The 17731-nt window shown below is 43.3% G+C and overlaps 1 protein-coding gene across 2 annotated transcripts in view; it reads left to right on the top strand.

Moving 5' to 3' along the window:
* Window positions 1-17731, top strand: part of EPHA3 (EPH receptor A3) — a 338330-nt gene that overhangs the window by 235378 nt on the left and 85221 nt on the right. Inside the window, exon 18 of one of the 2 annotated variants that reach the window (XM_075034068.1) lies at window positions 407-569. The exons of the other annotated variant lie outside the window; for it this stretch is intronic. The gene's annotated coding sequence lies outside the window, so the exon portion shown is untranslated. Of the gene's footprint in view, window positions 1-406; window positions 570-17731 lie in introns of those variants that run through there. 2 annotated transcript variants of the gene reach the window in all.

The following is a 17731-nucleotide window of genomic DNA, read 5'->3' as shown; positions in this document are numbered from 1 at the left end:
TGATAAATGAAGAGTACTCAGTATGCAAGATTTTTCAGCTCACTCTGCTTTCACATTACAATGATTTCATAATAGCCCATATTTCCCCAGTTAGCTCATAAGAATGTCATGTGGGACAGCACCAGAAGTCTTACTAAAGACAAGATAAATCACATCTACTACTTTTTAGATTATCCTGTCACAGAAATAAATTAGATGAGTTTGACATGATTTGTTTATTCGTGACAAATCTTAGTTGGTTTCTTAAGACCTTGTAATCCTCCAGCTGCTTAGAAATGTATTGTGTGATATATATATATATATATCTCTTTCTGGGTATTTGAGGTTAGCATACCTAGTCTGTAAACTGCCTGGCTCTGCTTTTCTCCCCTTTTTAAAGCTCAGGATGATCTTTGTTCTTTTCTAGTTGCCTGGACTCCATGACTTCTCCAAGACAATAGCCAGTGGCTACCCTTGGACTAGTGCCTTAAATTGCTATAGTAAATCTCACAGACTCTGCAAGCCTGAATGCATCGATCACTTGTGCTGACTCCTAGGATTCCTAATTGTAAAATACAAATAAAATACATACGGGCAAATGTTTTTACTGCATGCCCAGGTTTTCAGCTTATGTCTTGACTTTTTGCAAGCAAGCAACTGCTAAGAGTCACCATCAAAGAAGCATGGAGTAACATCCGTTTGGTTAGCAAATTTCATTATTTGTTTTCAATTAGATTGAACAACTGAGGTTCATCACTAGTGTATGTCTTTGAAGTTGGATGATAAGGTCAAGCCTCCTACAGAGGTAGTTGAGGTCCACTGTCTGGGATCATTACAAATCTTTTAATTCACTCTGCTGCTTTCTTCATAAGGGGGGAAATATCCTTTATCTCCACTCCTTTTCCATCCAGTTTATCCTAATATTATTAGAAAGCTTAATTTTTAAATCTCTTCAGTAAAGTGAACCGCTTGAGTTTACCCACCATGGATTTGTAATTAATACTGAGTTTAGTTTCCAACCCTTTCAAAAGTTTATGTTTGCAAGAGAGTGTGAAATAACCAGAGCTTTATATTCTTACTATTTGGGGATTTAGGGAAGCAGATGTTGAGCTTGTATTTGAACTGAATCATCGCTGAGCCGTGATACTTAGCAGCAACAGTAAAGCACATCTGGGCGTAAAGCATCAGACCTGAGCTCTCAGGCACCCACAGATACCATCGTCCCGCATATGTAAGGTGCCTGTGGGTTGCTACTCTAATAAATATTACATATCCTTCCCAGAAGAAACTGTGCTGTAACTCTACGTTGAGGCTGCTTCTCCGCTGGCAAAGTACCCGTGCCTCCGCGTTGCTGAGCAGCCGTCCGTGCCGGGAAGGCGCTGCCTCTTCAGTGCCTCAGCCAAAGCCACATCTGCCGTAGGTGGGCTGCGGTCCTCACCCCGAGATGCTGCGCAGGTCCCGGCCCAGCTCTCCCCGCCGGGCTGGATTTCTTCTCCTGGCACAAGGCCTGCGAGGACAAAAACTGAGCATTTAGTCTCGCTGCATTCGCATGAGCACAGAGTATAGCATTTAATTTTAAGGCACAGAGCTGAAATGAAGCCAGAAAAAAACATATATATGCTAAAAAATGATTTGTTTGAATGAAAAAGAAAAGGAAGGTCTGGTAGCTTTGCGCCATAGTCTGACCAGGGATTCAAATAAGCATCTCTGAGGCTAATTTTCCTGTCGTACCCCCCCTCCCCACCCAGCAGAAATGAGTCCTTGGGTATAGTTTACAGCTTGAAGTGATTTATTTTCACAGGGTGGTTCACTCTTTTCACTTTCATTACTCTCAGAGCTCCCATCTTCCCTCATGCAGTTCAACAGCCCTCCAAATCAAACCACAGAATTTTTGTGTGTTGTAGCACCCCTTCCTCCTGCAGACTTTCCTTGGTACCTGCCGTCCTCTGCCATGCCCACCAAACATCCTCCTGACCCCCTCCTCCCTGTGCTGGCAAAAGGGGCTCCCCTTCCACTGTGGCTTATAGCCCAACCTACCAGAGAACCCAAAAATGAGGATGGGAGATGACTGGAGTGATATTTTAGAGTCAAAGCAGTATTTCAATAGTTGCACTGTTAGTTGCTTGCCTTGCTGCGCTTTCCATTTCTGATCTCTTGCCATACAAGTTTAACTATGTGGAGTCCCACCAGGCATTTAAATTTGCCTGGGATTTTTTTCCCCATAAATCACATTCAGTGTAGACATTTCCTCCCACTTAGCATTTAGAGTGGTAGAATAATAATTTTAGCTACAGAATGATATTATTTTAATAAAAACAGATGAAGCTTAAAAACAAAAGCAAAATTAAGAAAAACAAAACCAACAAACACACAGACACACAGACAGACACACACACACACACCCCCCCCCAATAAAATCCACCAAAAATCCAGGTTACTGAGAGGAGTAGTGCCTCTTTAGCTCATAATTTGGACAGTGAATAGGTATCCCCCACACAGACTGGTAAAGTAGGGATCCTGGGTGTTCTCCCCATCTTTTCTGTGGTATCTGGGTGGCTTTTTGCACAGCTAGCTGTATGTTTGCTAGTGGGTTTGGTCACTGCTAAAACACGCAGCTTCCCCTCAGGCTGGTTGTCAGCTAATCAACAGTAATGATTCCCTGCTTTTAGTAGGCACCTTTAAAGCTGCATCACCTTTTATTATTTTACTATTTTTAATCTCTTTCCTTCTCTCTCATAAAGGTTTTTGGGGGGCTTTAGTGGAGGACTAATCCACAATTCCCAGTTGTGTATAATTTTTTTAAAAAAAGTTATGCCTCATTAACTGAGTTAATACTTGCCTAATTGTAATAGCAAAGCAATAAAATTCAATCCCTACACAATGTGATACTGTAACTTACTTTCCTCTAACTGATGGAGCACTGGGCTACCTGCCAAGGAAGTCAAATGGAAGTAGGAAACAATATGAACAAATAAAATCTCTTTCTGAGGTTTAGATATAGATATTTTCTTGGGGTTTCTGATGTTTTTTTTTTTTGCTTGGGTTGGTTTGTTTTATCTTCTGTCATTACTTGATTCATTTTTCTCTTTCTGTTCCCAACTTTCATTCTGTCATTGTGCATGTGGAGTTTTGGGGAGAGGAGGAGTTGGCACACAGAGGAATTATTTTTCTGCTCCTTTTTACCTCTTCCTCATACATAAGCTATCCCCTTTATATAAGGTTCCATAATTTATTTTGAAAATCCAAGCATATCAAAGACATTAAAAATGTGTATGTGAACACCTCCCCACCATGGACTATATAAAGAACTGTAACTAAGCCAAAGAAATAATTAGTTTCCTTCAAACAAATATAAGATAATGTAAAATAAAACAGAAATATCAAATTGAAGTAAACCTCTGTCCCTGGCACCAGCCAACCATTGTAACTTGTAACACAGCTTTATAAATTTCCTGGTGCTTATGCCGCAAGCAGGCCAGGTAAGTGGTCTCATCCCCAGGCAGAAGGAAGGCACGCTCAAGCACAGCGCTGAAGAAGTCAGAGACCTTCACTAGCCTTCATATCCAAAACTAGAGTGTATTCTTTCTCCTTTCTCCCATGGTTTCTATTCAGTATATCCTCTGCTGAACAAGTACCGTAGCTGGCTAAGCTATGCATTTGTACTGAAAAAAGGTATTAAATAAACACCCACAAGCTAACCAGGTCCTCCATGCTATTAGTGCTTAAGATAAAGTTGCCTGATGCTAGATGGTGATGTAGGTCTACACTGTACAGACTAGTCCGTTACCTCAGCTGAGGTTTTTGACATAAAGTATATAAACATTATGAATACAAGTAGGTCTTTAGCTTATTCTCTTTGGCTGCCACAATACCTGCTGCTGTTTGGTTTTTAAGCACTCTCAGTCTGAAGTGCATTTTGGGCAAAGCTGTGAAAAATGTCCGATTGTATGTATCTGGTCTGGTTTTAACTATAGCAAGCACGCTACCAAAAGACACCCCACCACCACCACCTTTCCCCAAGTCTACCCACTTCAGTGACATGCCAGTTTTCACTGGTATCTGTTAGGTGCCTTTTTAGAGGAACCTCTCTCCCAGGATCCCTTCCTTGGCCCAAATTTTTACCTTTAGTATAGGCAGTCCCTAGCTGTTATATGGCCTCCTAGTGAGACCGTATAATGATTTTGACTATAGTCTTTTTTTTTTGCTAAGTGCCTGCTAGGGGAGCACTAAAATTATGGATGAAATACTTCTCTGGTCTCAAAAGAAAGATCTCGTGGGTTGTAGTAGATACTTCTCCACAAGAAGGGATGCCGTTCAAAACAAAACAGAACGAAAGTTTTCCATCTTGTGAGAAACTAGTGAAACAATCAACTTGGAAAATTTTCTCCTAATCTTTCTGAAGTTAACTTCCTGAAAGCAATCTGAAATCCAGATCAGACACTTGCTTAGCCCATGTCCTTGGTGTCGATAGAGTATCCTGACTGAACAGGCACAGAGTCAAGTGAATCAGTGGTCAAAAATCTCTTAGCTGTTTGCCCAAAAGGAATCTTCCAAATCCAATTGCTACTTTTCTATATAAAAATCTCTCTGCATATGACTTCTTTCTCCAAGTAACTGTTCTTGTCACACTGTAAAACATATTGAGTTTTCTGTGATAGGGCTGTCTGTGTGTAAAAGGTCTGAGTTACTGTGATGCTGAAACTATAATTTTTAAATATTTATCCAATAAAAATGGCATGGGCTTGTATTGCCAGATATATGAAATGCACTTAATGTTTTAGTCTAAATGTTAGCCCTGTATCTTGAGGGAGAGATTGCCACTACTATGCAGAGAAAAACTACATCTTCCAGTACAAAAGAATCTGAAAAAGCTCAGGAGAGTTGTCAGAAATTTCACCTACAGTTTGTAAAGAACTGATTAATTTTCCAATGGGAGGGTGAGAAAAAAAAAGTCTGGTTGAGTACCTGAAATACCAAGCTCAGTAAAATCGGAGGCAGAAAGTAGAGGACTCGGGGGAAGCATTCCTGTTTCCTTCATTTAGCCTTAGCTGAGTATGGACACAGGGCTGACATTACCGCTCTCTCCAGAGATGCTGTGCAGGGTCCTGCATGTGGAATGGGAACGGTGCATTATAAATCTCTTTGCAGAGCATAAGAATGTAAGATTCTTGGAAGAAAAATATATCAACTCCTGTGTCATTTAAGGGTTGTGGCATTTCCAACCTTGCAATAATTGCCTAGCACTTTGCATTTGTGAGAAAGTAGAATGAGATGTCTTAAAAGTGGGTTCTGCATATTGTAAAAGTCCAACTGTGACTTGGAGAAACACCCGTGAGACTTATTGCTACCATTATGAGCTTAGAGTAATGTGCACATATTTTTCTTTTTAAACCACGTACACTTTATCCAACCCCCAGAGGTTAAAAAAAAGAAGAAAAATCTGCTAAATTTGGGGTGGGTTTTTTTTCTTTGTTTTGATCTTCCTGGGTCGGGCACACCAATGTGTGTCACGAGATCGGCTCAGCCGAAAGCGAGTTCTCCTGCTAGCTGGTGGTGAGTCCCAACCACCGCATCCACGGCATTGTGCACCGTGGTGCCATGGCCTCCGGGGCTCTGTCTGAAGGCCATGATTTCACTGTTGGGGCTGGGATTTCCAGGCCTGCTTCCCGGCTGCAGAAGGGTCAGAAGCAGCAGCTCCAGGGGATGAGGGCGAAGGAGAGGGCTTCATTCAGGCTGCACGCTCGGGAGCTCGGTGTCAGGCTTCCCTGTGGGTTACCAGCACCTGGCACAACAATTCCCCAGCCCTTGCTGGGGCACAGTCAGTTTTGGCAAGGCTAAGTAGTGAACGGTGGTAGAATACTTTATTAAGGAAAATGCTCATCATCTGAATCTCATTAAAGTTCATTCTCTGTGTATAGCGGTTGATGTGCCTCAGCAACAGAGGAGAGCCAAGGTAGCAGCCCAGGCTTTGTTAAACACCTCAGTCAGCTTTGGTTCTCCTTGGTTTTGTCATTGCATTTTTGGAAGATCTCAGGCCTACTTTGTAACTTAACAACTGGAAATTTTCTTCCTTCTGCTCAAACTTCTTAATGTACCTTAAGTCAGCTTTAAAGAGAGGGTGGGAATGATTAAATCACAGCAAATAGAAAAACACAATCAATGATAGGTGTAGCTCTTGAATGATTCAGAAGTTTTCGCTTGGACACTAGCTACGCTTCAAAATCAGCAGCAAAAACAATTATGAAACCTGTCACTGAAGTCTTTTTAGAAAGTGATAGACTGGGATCTGACAGAAATCATTTGGTGTAGCTGAGGCATGGCCCAAGGCACAAAACTTCTTGGTCTTCAGACTGCGTGATTCACCCATAGTCACACAGCTCTTCCCACCCCCACTTTTGAAAAGTCTTTGGACTAAAAGACAAATAGCATTGTTCCCATTGTTCCCTGTTTCCATGCCAGGCACAGACAGATGACAAGAGTTGTTGCAAGTGTCTCAGGTGGACATTAATATTGCTGATGCCTGAATCAGGGCTGATTCCCACCCAGTACGGTCCCTCAGCCACCGGGCTGCTCGGCCTTGCCTTGGTATTGCTACAAAATACTGACATACTATGAAAGTTGCAAAGTGGGGGAAAAACCAAAATTGCACATTGCTCTCCTGCTGCTCATCAGTCCATAGCTTTTCTCTCACTTTCCCTCAGCCCTCCACCCTCACCATTTTAGTAACGAGAGAACAACTTGTACAATCTGTTCAGCGAGAGAACAACTCATCTGCGCACAATTTCCTCTTCTCTGTTGTTGAATATAACTTCCCTTGGGTAGGTGAAAATTTTGGCAGTCTGTACAAAGACTAGCAGAGACTGAAGCAGAAGCTGTAATAGAGCTGTTATGACTTGACAGCCTGGTTTTGTAATGCACTGGGGGATTTTATTACAAGTCAATTGTAGCTTCAAGAAATTTAAGAGTATGGCATCTGCTTGTATGATTTTTTTTAATGTTTAATAAATGAAATTGCCGTAGATTTTAACATTGAGACTATGGCTGTAGCAGGCCTGGATGACTTAATAAAAACTGAAATCAATCAAACAACTTGATTTTGTTGGCAAGTTTTTGCTCTGTAAGTGGAAATAAATGTTTTTGCAGCTCTAATAATTTCACACACATTTCTTCAGGTAGTGGCAAAACACTGTATTTTTATACTGTTTGCTGAGTGCATTGTTTTTTTGCTGAATTTGTGTTTAAAGAACATCCTGTTAAAGATTATTTAACATAGCCTCACGAGGACCTGTGTCACTACAGCGTGTATCAATGATGACCAAAAGCTTGAAGAAAGTCCTGTGGCTTGAGAAGAGACTTTTCACCTCCCCACTCACCGTAACCATTCTTTTTCTTGAATTAATTAAGGGAGAGGATGATAGCAATTAAAGCTTCAAATCACTGGCTCCATGTACTCATAATATAGCTTCTTTTTATTATAAGACTATGATTCACAGTGGTGACAGGAAAAGGGACAACACTTTTTAAAAGAGAGACAGTGACGGATTCTTTGCTACCAGCATTTTTCAAATCCTAAATCTCATGATAGGTGAAATTGTAGGCTCCAGCGTGCCTGGCTCTGAAACCTGTCGTCTTTGGACAGGTCTAGTTTTACTAGTTATTAGTATTGTTGTGATGGCACATGTGGCATGAGCCAGCTGAAGAAACAGGGCAGAAACTAATGCAAACCATCGAGGTCCCCGGTGCTGCCACAGGACAAACCAGGCTCACACTGAGCCCCCCCTCGGCAGCCTGGCTGGGGAAGCCACCGGTGGGTGAGGACCCACGGGCCAGAGCAGGGACTGAGCGCCCTCTCCCCCGTGGGAAACTCAAGGGCTGCCGGCGGGTCTGAGGCCAGGACCATGGTGATGGGCTCCCGGAGCCTGCCACTCCATCAGCTTTTCTAAGCGTTTGCTTTTTGGTATATTTTCAGCTGCAGTCCTATGCAAAGGTGCATATTAGCATGCCTCAGGTTCCTGTGGGAAGTCCCTGTTTGATGTTATTGGGAGCATGCTGTTGAATAAAATGATATAAAACTACACACTTTGGTGTTTACTCCTTGGCAGAGCAATGGGAGATAATCGATGGCCTATCTTTGGAAGAGTAGTCAGTTTACATGTAGTCTTAGCTTTTCACTGGGCTGAAAGACATCATCCTTCAAAACCAGGTAGTTACAATACCCGTTATAATCTCATTATAGTGCTGTAATGTTGAGCTCTATACCTTGCTGGGTTCCCCTAGTACTTAGCTCAGTCCCCTAGCTTGGCTTAATCCACATCTGTTTGTAGGACTAATTCTTCCAGCCTGCACTGGAGACACTACCTATTTGCATGAACTTCTGACATTTACACGAAAAAAACCCCCATGTTTAGTTAAAAAAAGTCCTGAAAAAAAAGAAGAACAGAAAGTGTTTGAGTCAATCTGCTTGTCGTGTTTTGAAACAAATGCCTTTGCCTGCATCTGGGAACTCAGAGTAGATTTTAAAGATAATTTAGACATCATAACAGCAACCCAGGGAGTTAAAAATGCACCATGTGTTTGGGTTTTTCCCCCCCCAGTTAGAAACAGGACCGCTTTAGTGCATACAGCCTTACAAAGTATATAATGCTCTCACTGGCAGTTATCAGCAGAGAAAACCTGATGCATTGAATGCCATCAATACATCATGCACACCTCAGATACATCTTAATTTTCTTATTATATGATCGTTAACCACCATTTTAGACAGCCTATGTTAAAGCAGCAGTTTAAAACATGTGAAAATTAGGGGTGGTGGCATGTCCGAAGCCTGAAAGTTGCCATCCAGCTAAGTTGAAGTGGTTCTTACATTGGAAGAAGGCCACGTGTCTTGTGGCCATGGACAGAGAGCAGAAGTTGCCCTTTAGGCAGAGCGAAGCAGCGCCCAGCACGCTGCAGGACATGCAGCTGGAGTCTGCATCCACCCACCAAGGGTGCTGCCAAAGCCAAAGTGCTGGGCAGCACCCTCGAAGGATGCAAAAGCCCAGCCTCCATCTTTTTTTTTTTAAAAAAAAAAAAAACAAAAGAGCACATCTGTCTGCGGATTCCACAGCGTTACCTTTAGAGGATTTTTTCGGATAATCTTGATTCTCAAGGCATGGGGGGATTTGTGGTCCATGAAGTATAAAACCCTGAGGAGGCCAGAAAAAAAACTGAGATTTTTGAGCCCTGTTCAAGACTTGAAAAGCCCTGCTGGGATGCTTGCTGCCATGTAGGACTCCGAGATACCCTAAGGAGGAGAGTGCGGGTATCCATGCCCACCTGCCAAGAAACTGGAAATTTCCAGGAGCCCAGGCTCAAGCCAGATGTGTAGCTGGAGTTTCTATGACTTCCTGTGCTCCTTCAAAGCCCTGGCTTTCTGCTCTGAGGCAGTCCTCACAGCAGAGGAACTGAGGTGGGGACATCTGTAAACTTATTAGCTGCTTACCACATTACTTTGGGGATAAATATTTTTAGAATTTTCATAGAACATTGGAATTTCCACAAATCAGCATTTTCTAATGAGAAAGTGTTTTCTCAAGGGCATTGCAAACAATCCTGCTGAAAACCATGTGCCTGCAAGGTGGTGGGACAGGATTATACAGAGGACACAAACTAGCTCAGATCTACCCAGTACCATATGCTATGTTTAATCTTCATTTATACCCATGAGAATATCTATGCCCTGCACTGTGGGTGCTGGGAAATTGAAGAAAATGAGATGTATACTAGATTTATACTGAGTTCCACTATTTTCTTCTTGACTCATGGACTCGTTTTTGAATCAAATCAGCTCATTCATCTAAAACAGATTTTGGGTGTGTTTCTGAAGACAGTTAATCTTGGGGTCTTTGGCAGAATAAGGCCTCACAAAATCTGCTGGTGCCCCACACCATTCTGCATGTATCAAAGCCAGCTGAGCGCACCCGTACACCTGCACAGCACCTGTACCCTCTGTTTCATGGTATGAAATCACCTTCCTGATGGAATTCAGCACAGCCCCCCACTTCCCTCCCTCACCCTGAATGAAAAAAAGTAACCACATATATAAAATGATGGTTTTGCCATTGGACCACCAAATGGGCTCAGAGCAAGACAAGGTGCAGCCAGCACCGCCAGAGCCGAGCAGTCCCAGGACTTAATGCATTGAGCAGTACAGGTGCAGCCAGTGGAGGACTGATATTTTTAGAGAAGTCATTAACAGGTCAGCTGACAAACACAACAAAACCAATCAGAGTTTTTAGCTGGTCGACATAGGAAGGCACAGCCAGAAAGCTGAGAATTTTGTTCTCTCCTGGCTACAGCATAAAGCAAAAGATTGGTCTTGTTAAACCCTCTTGCTGGACAGAAGGGCATGAAGAGGTTTGTGTCACCTGTGCAAACTTCAATGTCATGCCCCAACCCTTTTCTTTTTCTCTGCACAAGTGATTTCATGAGCTACAAGCAGTAGAAAAACCTATCCAGAGGCAAAACATTTCCCATTTAGCCTTGAGTTCCTTTGCTTTTCAGGGTTTTGCCGACAAAGAAGACATGACTCCTTTATGGTGCGGTGGCTCTGGGATGGAAAGTGGCCTCTGAAACAGCGAGGCGGGTGGAAGCCCACCAGAAACACTGCTGCATCGTCTGTAGCATGCTCAGATTGCAGAGGTGCCTCTGAAGGTGTTGTAAAATCCCTATTTTGGATCTCTGCTGTCTTGAACTCCAATTCTATATTAGCTTCAGTTTCTCGGTGGAAACCAGCATTCCATTTCTTGTCTGCAAGGAGCTGGTGCACTACACTGCCTTTCAGGACACTGCACAGTGACAGGGATGGTGAAAGCATGAGCTTCTATTTATTAACTGAGTGATACCACATGTAGATTCAGTGGATGTTTACAGAACTGCATGGGTGTGTTGATCAAATGCACAGGGCCTTCCCTTTGGTTAATTCCTGTTAACTGATGAGAGTGAAAAAAACCCCAACAAATCAAATCTAACTGGGCTGCAGCCAAACAAAAACAAAAATTAAAGATGGTCAAATTGTATTGTGCTTGTATCTTTTTTTTTGAGGCTTAAGTAGAAAGATGCCTGTCCCCTTTCTTGCCATTCCAAGCCTGGAAGGAGCTCTGCCTTCCAGCCTGTCACAGCTGGAGCTCCGTGTCCCCTTGAGATGCCTAATGACTTGCAGATTTATTCCAAGGCAGTTAAGGGATTTACCTCCTTCCAGAAAATGCTTAGGAAATGATCATCTGATACAGAAGGAGTGGTTTCATGTACTAATATGTGCGAGAGAAATATGTCATATGTCCGGGGGCCCAGAACACATCTCCCAGTCATCTAGATGGATATTCCCTAATGCATGAAGTGCTCGGGAGTCCCTTGTCATGGACCTCACAGTCATCAGGGAGCAACGCTGGAGATCCAAGCGACCAGAAATTGGCCCTACTGTCACAGGAACCTCTGTTTCTGTTGTTATGAGCTTAACATTTGACCTGTGCAGCTTCAACCTTTTCCTTTTAGCATCCACATATCTTTAGGGGAAACTGTGTAGCTGAGTTTTAAACGGTATCAGTAGCCACTACCTACACCTGCATCCATCTGCAGTGAATAATAAAGAGAGCTTGCATTTAGATATAAAAGTGTATGTTTTCCCATGCTGTAACTTGATTGTCTTCCACAGAATTACACAGGGGACAGATTTGGATAAAAGTAAATCCAGTCCAAACTTTTACTCAGGGAAAAACTTATACTGGAATTAATAGGTTATTCTGGCTTTCCATCCTGCAGAATCAATTAAAAACAGTTATAAAGAAAAAAACCCACCCTTGGGGTTAATGGGCCCATTTTTTACAGCCTTTTATCATGTATAGTCCTCAGCACCTGTTTAAAATAGTATGTAATCTGAAGGCAGCTTCTTTGCATGAGTGTAAATGGAGGTTCCCTTGTCACAGCTGTGCATACTTAAAGCAAGCGTGTCTGGCTCTCGCTGATGCCCAAGCACACCACGACTTTCTGAGGGCTGCTCTCTGTGGGCTGACAAAAGGTAAAATAACTCCTGCTGTTGTCCTGGTTGGTGTTTTCAAATGTGAGGTGCGCCTAGAGCTGTCTTGCCGCAGATGTTATGGGCTAGTTTGTAGGCTATCACAGGTTAAAATCTGGCTTGAGAGGCTGTGATGTGGCAGCAGAGAAGGGGGGGTTTCCTGACATGGCTGATGTGCTGCAGGTGAGCTGGATGGCCCTGAGATATGGGGGGGATCTCATCTCCATGGGGAGCCCCTGGGTGTAGGTGCCTGGCCCTGTGGCCTTGAGATACTGTATGGGCTGGGGGGCTCTGCTGTGCCTACCCTTGCCTTGGGGTGATGCAGAGGCTTGTTGGTGATGTGAGAAGAGAAAGCTGCTGGACTGAAATCCGGAGTGGTGGCAGCCCTCCTTTGTGCCCCTGCCTGCCTGGACAGGCGGCAGGCTTGTCCGTGGATCCCTGTAGTTATGATGTGTCCTGCTTTCTGCTTCAGTTTAAAAAAAAAAAGTTATCATAGCTTATGTTTTAGTAGCATCTAGTGTTGGAGAGTGAAAGGCTTGTTGTTGTGTTTGGCATGCTTGCTCAAAGGAAACGGTGTGGACAGATGCATGTTAAAGCTGCATTGACTGACCCTCATCATGTGCTTTAATGCCCAGTAAGTGCTGTGGCTGCTAGGAATTGGGGCTTTGATGGGGTTTTAAAAAATAGTGAGGATTTTCTCCATCTAGCCTTTCCTGGGCTCTGGTTGAGGCACTCGGAGACCCCTCCTGCTTCTAGCATAATTCTTGTGTTACACTGTGGGAATGCTGATAAACTCTTGTTCTGCGTTTGTGGAGGTGACTCTGTCTTAGACATAAATATGAAGCACTGCAGAGAGCAGCCTCTTACTCTTTTTTTTGTTTGTTTTTTTCCCCTTCTTTCTTTTGTTGAATGTGGGCTTCCTCTGCCCTTGTTATCCCTCTGTCCCTGGCCGCTTTATGGTCTCTGCTTTGCTGCTCTGCTCCTCCTGGCACTAATCCCTCAGCCGTGTCCTGCTGCTGCCTTGGGAGGTGGTGGGCAGCCACGTATGGGTGCAGACCCCCCAGCTGTGCTGTTGCAGGAACTGATGTCTGTGAGAAATGGTCTTCCCAGTTGCCCAGAACTGGTATGGACATGGGGGCACCGAGCTGAGGACTCACTTGCCATCCTCGCAGCTCCAGGAGGGTGGCCAAGAAATCAGTGCTTTCCTGTGTCTCTGTTTCCCTCCTGTGCCTTACTGACCCTCTCTCTCTGTCTAGATCCTTGCAGTATTTTGCTTCCTGTGCTGTTGGTGGTAGGGGGATTTGAGATGGTTTTTCGTTAGACTTGCCGTGCCTCTGTGAGCCCTGAACTAGATATGCCTTGGGATGGATGCTTGGCTCTTAATGTGTTAGCTAGACCCCATGGTTTCTGCTTTTATCAAATACCTTATAATCCATAAGGTTTACAGGTGTGATAGCTATATCAGTTTACAGTATGAGTCCTTTTAAAAAAGTGATAAAATTCCTTGTAACGTATATTATTTGCATGGTGGAAATAGAACTGCCTTGCTTCCTCTTACTGCCCTTTCCCAGGTGGGTAGGCGCTGGGCTAACATACTATAAAGATGTTTCCTAAATCAAAGATGTATATGATGGGGAGGGGTGGAGAATTTTGTGCTTAGGGACAGGTGAGGGATTAGAGGCATCTTAGATGCTATCCTCAGCATGGAGAGTGATGGTCTTAGCTCACTTTGCAGCTGCCTGGTAGTTGCAAATCTTTTGTTGAATTAGAAGTTGTCTTTTGTGAGTTGATATAGGTTGATTACTTTGTTTGTTTGGTTTTTTTACTTGGGGTTGGGGAAAGAGGTGAGCATAGTGGAAAAGCACTAATGCATGTTGTTCCTTTAAAGCAACACTTTGCCCAAATTCCTCCTGTAAGCAGGGAGTGTTTTCTGTTTTATGCTGAATGCTGTGTATGTGTCAGAACTATGGATGCCAGACACAGCGATAAGTAAAAAGATCACACAGTTAATTATCTTGGCAAAGAGAAAGAGCAGTTTTGTGGTGCTAAAACACAGAAGGCATTCTTTGTGGAGGATGTCTGGGATAATAGCGTTGCGGGTCTGTTGCAGGCTTTTGGAGTATCACTTACCCTGTGCGCAGAAGGCACTAATGCCGCCTCTTGTCAGGACACTGAATTGAATTACATTCCAGGCTTGAAACTCAACCTCCCACCTTGACAAATTGTCTGCGAGCTGAACATGATTTGAACCACTCCAGTGCAGTTTCGTTCAGCGTCACCCCTTGGTACCCTATTAATAGAACGCGTTAGCATCAGACAGCTTGGCAAAATGGTAAATATTACAGAGCATGTGGCCAGATCGTCTCCTTGACGGTAAATAGATTGTGAATAATTGAATAATGCTATAATAGTGAAGAAGATCTGCCTAACATAAGGCACGAATTACTCTTCTCTCTCTGCTCCAGCTCAAATGTTTCAGACTCCTTTTTCTTTGCCATAATTGGACATAATCAGTAACACAGTCAGCAACTAAAGACTGTCTGGTATCAATTCCCATATCCAGGAACCACAACATCTAGATTTTGAGAGAGTTAATGCTCTCTATTAGCTGATTAGTTCAGTTAATTTGTTATGTCCCATGGTGATTGTAAAGTAAATATGAAAGGGTACTCTGTTTCAAATATCTTCCTGCAGCTCTGTGTGTGTTATGTATATGTGATCCATGCATATGTGTATATCTACAAGCTTGCCTGGTAGTCGAAGGTGTTGAGAAACTGCAGTTTCCCCTGGCTTCAGAGGAAGCTGTTGGCTCAAGACCTTCTAAAGAAAAGTTGTCCAAGACTATTTAGTCTGGTCCAAAGGGAATGACTTGTTCCATAGATCAACTCAGAAAGAGAAATGTGCATGAGAATTTGTCTCGATTTTACTGCTAGATATAGCCTGCGTGTCTGCCTTGTTGGCTAAAGGAAATGCTTTGGGCAGGACTCATCTTCTACAGGAATGTGACCTCGCTTGCAATTAAGTAATAAGGATGATACAAATCTTCCTGTCCCTCCTCCCCAAATAAAGCTTACCCATGAATGTGTTGCTTGCTACCCCCAGATTTCAAAACTCATAGCTGCTATTGTGGAGGCAAAGTTAGCTTCTTTAAAGTGTAGACCGCTGATAGATAATTAGGTACATATATTCTTGTGACTTAAAGTTATGGGTTTCTGAAGTAGCTCTTTTCTCTATCTCAATCCCTGAAAGACGGTGTATGTTACTGGGCAAATGCTTTTGCTACATTTGACCGATTGGAGATGCTGAAAACACCAGAGAGAGTTTATGCAGTCGTTTAACCCCACAGATGTGGGAGGTAGAAAGGTGTCTTCTTGGAAAAATGGCTTTCTAAGGTCAAATTTTATTTTAACGTGGAGTCAGACTGAGCTTTGTCAGAACTAGAGAGAGAACCTATTGGGTATGTATTTGGGGTGTATGGAGAAGACGGCCTTTAGCTCCTGAATGCCATCGTGGTGATCCCCATGCCAGCACTTCTGCATCTTCAGCACAAGCTGAAGCTCTCTGGTGGGGGGGATGCTTGGATACCTGAGCTCCAGGACCATTTGCTTCCTCCTCTGCCCTGCTAGGCACCAGCAACTTCCATTGACTTCTGTATTAATCTTTATGCTTGCAAACAGGCAGAGATGGCATTTTTCACTCCGTGACAGCTGCGGGGTGGCTCACGACGATGGACCTGAGTGCGGGAGGTGCTTCCAGCTTGGTGGGGAACAGCGGCTTGTAACAGTACCATGATTAAAGTGTCAACTTACGGCTCTTTTGTGTTATATGTAGACTGTAAAAGATTAACGCAGGGTGATTTATCTTCTGTTGGATTCACTTGACAGTGAACGAGACTGTAACCAATTTGCCTGGAGCAGGGGAGCTCAGCATAAACCCTGGAGGTTTAGGGAGATCATTCCCTAGGGAGAAGGACGGACCATCTCATGTGGACAGCCCCCTGTGTCCTTCCATGGCCTGGGGAAGTCACTTCTGAAAGTAGTAACGGAGCATATTGTGGTCACTTTTAACTGTTGAACCTTAGTGTTTTGAAGCTTCAAATAACCTTTTCCATAAGGTTGTCTCAGACCAGCAAGTCCTGTTGCCAGACCAGACTGCAATACTTCAGTTTGCCCACACTTTCTGCAACTCCCCAGTTGCCTGCATTTTTTTTTTTTGCTGAAAGCTTTCTGTATTAAAACTGCCCATCAAGTTTATTTTGTTTTCTGTTTGTGAGTTTGGGGCGGGGGGGGGGGGAGGGATTAGTCTAAAATTTGCCTTTAATCCTATAAGGTGCGGAGTGTCATGAAATTTTGTTCCTCCTGGGCACTTGCAATAGCAGTCCCTAGCAGTACTAGGGAAACATCCTAAACCCTGATGGTGACCAGATTGTGAGGGCTGCTGTTTTCCTGCTGTGAGCACTGTGTGTGTATTTTGTACTCCTGGTTGTTAAATGGGGATATATAAATGCAGCAGCTGAGTAGGGAAGCACCACTGATTGGCAACCAGCATTAGCCAAAGGTCAGTGCTAATTATTCTGCCTCATTTGCATGAGAGGCTTTGAAAGATAGAGAAGAAAGTGTCTGTGGCATTTTCTGCCAACAAATTACTTGGCTGACAGGAGGATGTCAGCACTCATCAGAACCGATAGACTGCAAGTTGGTACTTGTGCAATTAAGCAGGATAGAAATATTGCCTCAGAGAGTTAACTTTCTGGGAGTAATTACCGTAGGTGTCAACACACACTGATGAAAAGGAAGAGGATGTATTTGCTATATATGTGAATCAAGGTTATGAATGATTAGACAGTTGTTTAAGGTGATCACCTCTGTCTCTAGCACATCCTTTCTTCCTCTTGTTTTTGCATGTTTTACTGCCGATTATGCCAGGGAGGGATAGAGGGCCACATCTATGCTAATTAGGCTCTGCTGATCAGAGTTTGGACTGGTTCTCATCTAATTGAACCTTGTGAGCTTTAATGAAAGATTTAGACTTTCTTTTTTTAGCCTTGCCATATAGACATACCCCAGCAGTTGTGGTAAAGGCATTGCAGAGCTGAAGTTGAAGCAACTGAAACAGTAACACAAGGGAGGTCTGGAGGAGCTAAAGGAAAAACTGACTTTTGGAAGAAATCTGAAGGCAGGAGGCCCTTAATTTATAAGACCAGTGGCTTTGGATGTTTCAGGTTCTGCATGTCAAATTTTCATTACTAGAATTTCAGTGGGGGCTAGGAAACTGGGCTCTGGAAACTAACCCCCTTAGGAATGTCTGTTGATTACCTAAAGGTGGAGTCAATCAAGGCCAACTTTTTTTTTTTCTGAGGGTGTAAAACATGACTCTGATGAAAGCTTTTGTTCAATAGCATTGGTAGGATGAGGCTTGGCTCCAGCAATTAAAATATTGCCAGAGATCTGTCCTGAACCGTGCCAGGTCTGGTCTATGTCCATGTCACTCTTGTGTACCTGTGACTTAGAGTGACTGCTGCTGAGCCTTTGCCATCGAAGAGCTGGAGTTTCCTTCAGTGTCAATTGTGCAAATTCAGTTATTTAAATCTGTGTGCTCTTTTTTTCTTCTTCTTCCCCTGAATAAATCAAAGTAGAAAATAGCAGTAGCTTCTTGAATTTGTCAGTTGAGCTGACAAACACATTTTTCTTCCATCTATGT

Source organism: Buteo buteo, chromosome 8, assembly GCF_964188355.1.
Source record: "Buteo buteo chromosome 8, bButBut1.hap1.1, whole genome shotgun sequence".
Lineage (NCBI taxonomy): Eukaryota > Metazoa > Chordata > Aves > Accipitriformes > Accipitridae > Buteo > Buteo buteo.
The sequence above is the reverse complement of the archived record's forward strand: the minus strand, read 5'-3'. Positions and strand labels throughout refer to the sequence as shown.